Consider the following 3,025-nt stretch of genomic DNA (forward strand, 5'->3'; position numbering starts at 1 on the left):
GTAAGCCTCTGAGCCCTAGCAGCTGCCCCCCATCGGGCCCTGATCTCACTTTCGGGGGGCTTTTCTGCACCCCTCGCCGGAGTCTCCCCAGCCTCTACAAATAGGATTATGTTAATGAGCATTAAAAAGTATTTAAATGTATGATGACTTACTGCATAGCTATGTAAACCACTGACACTAATTAATAAAGGTTAACAACTTTTACAAATTAGTAATAACGTATAACCATGGCTATAAACCACATCGATTGCTAATCCTGATAATAAAGAGGAGTGAAGGTTAGTGAGTGATATTTACACCACAGTAATCATTAATAATGGATATAAAAGAGATTGATCACTGAGACTGATGATAGAAAATATATTAACCACTAATGCCGATAGTCAGTAAACAAGATTACTGATTAATGGCAAAATATACACACAATTAATTTATATTAACCTCTAATATTTTTATATTTAATATTGAATGAGTAAATCTACACGAGATTAATATATATTAACGAATGTTGTTGATAATTAATATTGACGAATGACTAAATCTACACTAGATTAATATATATTAACACCTAATATTGTTGATCATTAATACTGACTCAAGACCAAATCTACACTAGATTAATCCATATTAAAAACTGATATTGCTGACAATTAATAATTGCTAATAGAAGCTAGCAACTAAATATACAAAAAATCAATATGTATTAACCACAATAATAACAGATAAGAAATATTAATGAGTAATGGTCACAAGAAATGAAGTAATACATCACAATAATGTATAATAATATGGCTCGTAATTAGCATATAAACAAGACAGAGTTTCTGGCGGCTAGGTCAAATAAAACTTTATTTAAAAACACAAGACATGGTTCATAAAGTTTCTTGCAGTTAGGGATAAAGTGCAAAGGGACCTGAGCTTAAGGTCCTAGCTGTGGCTGCAAGGGGCGGGGGCCAGACACAATCTTGCCGGAGGTCAGGAGGGCCTTTGGCATATAAAAGTTTCTACAAATTGGAGAAGAAGCTTCCTTCTACCCTGGAGAGAGGGACATAAAACTAGGAGGTCTTGCCTCTACAACGTTCACTACAGGACGTTCCGGCACTACCAGGGCCAAGACAGGATATCCCGCCTCTGTACAATAGGAAGTCCTACCACTACACATTCGAAATGCCAGGAGCTCCCTCCCGAACAATGTGCAAAACAGGATGTCCCACCCCCTACGCACTGGTCAAGCCAGAAAGTCCCACCCTTACACAATTCAAATCCCTGGTGGTCCCTCCCAGCTCTACATGAGGCAAGACAGGAAGTCCCACCCTTACACAATGGACATGACAGGAAGGCCAGCCTCCAACAGGTTCCAGTCCTCCAGGAACTGCTTCCCTGAGAATACACCAAGTCAGGAAGTGTGTTCGAGTGTGGTCTCCAACCCCAGGAAGTCCCTTCCCTGGACAGTGAGCAAAAGAGGAAGTCCCTCCCACCTCAACGAAACAGGTGAGACGCGATATCCTGCCCCATCTTGTTCCACAAGTCAGGAAATCCCTCCCCAAATAACGGACAAAACAGGAAGCATGTTGGGGGCATGACTTCTAAGTACAGAAAGTACCTGTCCCGCATGGGACAAGACAGGAAGTTCCACCCCTGGCCCCCTAAGTCGAGGCAATGGCAGGGTCTGGAGCATCTTGGGTCCCCTCAGATTGGGCTGAAGAGACAGGAGGGCTCCAGGGAGAGGAGGCAGACGGACGCCATCTCCACCTCGGGCATGTCCAGCAGCTTCCGGGCGAAGGCTTGCTCCATCTGTAGGGGGCAGGGAGAGCGTCAGGGCATGGCCCCCCACCATCCCACAATGCACCTCAGCTCCCCCTGCACCCTCCCACAATAGACCACTGCTCCCACACATCATCCCACAATGCACCACTGCCACCCCGTACCCTCACCATCCCATAATTCACCACCCCCATCCCACAATGGACTTTGCCCCCTCACTGCCACCCACAATGCACCTCTACCCCACCATCCCACAATGCACCACTGCCCCCTGGCTGCCCACCTGGATGATGATGAGCTTGTCCGCAGGGCCGTCCTGCTGGCCTAGCTCCTCGCCCAGGCATAGGGTGACGTGGGGCTCTGGCTGGGCGCCCTGGCCCTTCCGGTACAGCTGCAGCGCTGTGGGGAGAGCGCCGGGGGGCAGGGTTAGTGTGGGCCCGGCTCTGGGTGAGGCAGAGGGGGACTCAGGGGCACTGCAGAGGAGATTTGGGGGCACTGAGGGCTATTGGGGGTCACAGCAAGGGAAGGGGGGCACTCTGGGGGAGGTTCGGGGAGCACAAGGGGGGCGATTCAGAGGTTGCAGCAGGGGGATGTGGGGGGTCGCAATAGGGCTGCAGCGTGGGGACTAGGGTTCGCTATAAGGGGACGGGGAGTTGGGGGTCCCAATGGGGGAAATTCAGGGGTCAGACCAGAGGTGGATCAGGACTGGGGGGGTCACAGCAAGGGGGCTTGGGAGTCACTATGTGGGGTCAGAGTGGGCCATGGGGGTCAGAGCAGGGGAGCTTGGGGGTCATGGGGTCAGAGTGGGCCATGGGGGTCAGAGCAGGGGAGCTTGGGGGTCACTATAGGGGGATATGGGGTCAGAGTTAGCCATGGAGGTCTTTCCCTTGTTAAGTTGTATGTGAGTCTTACTGTTGAGCCTATGTGAATTTTACTGTTTTGCATGAATCATAGAATCTCAGGGTTGGAAGGGACCTCAGGAGGTATCTAGTCCAACCCCCTGCTCAAAGCAGGACCAATCCCCAGACAGATTTTTGCCACAAATCCCTAAATGGCCCCCTCAAGGATTGAACTCACAACCCTGGGTTTAGCAGGCTAATGCTCAAACCACTGAGCTATCCCCCGGTGTGTGCCTCAGTTTCCCTGTGTGCTGCACCAATACCTCGGTGGTGGGAATAGGGGTGTGTGACTTCGGCTGAGACCTCTGGGGCAGGTGACGCTGCTCCAGCTGCGTGCACCTATGCTATGGCCGGTGCCCTTC

At 50.0% G+C, this 3,025-nt stretch overlaps 1 long non-coding RNA gene across 1 annotated transcript; it reads right to left on the bottom strand.

Moving 5' to 3' along the window:
- Positions 1 to 832: 832 nt before the first annotated feature.
- On the bottom strand, positions 833 to 2,166 carry LOC112123803. Its single transcript, XR_002909566.1, has 2 exons — positions 2,048 to 2,166; positions 833 to 1,794 (listed from the first exon to the last, which is right to left on the bottom strand). It is a non-coding gene; the product is annotated as an uncharacterized LOC112123803 (long non-coding RNA).
- Positions 2,167 to 3,025: the final 859 nt, after the last annotated feature.

Source organism: Terrapene carolina, unplaced genomic scaffold, assembly GCF_002925995.2.
Source record: "Terrapene carolina triunguis isolate 2854851 unplaced genomic scaffold, T_m_triunguis-2.0 Scaffold30432, whole genome shotgun sequence".
Lineage (NCBI taxonomy): Eukaryota > Metazoa > Chordata > Testudines > Emydidae > Terrapene > Terrapene triunguis.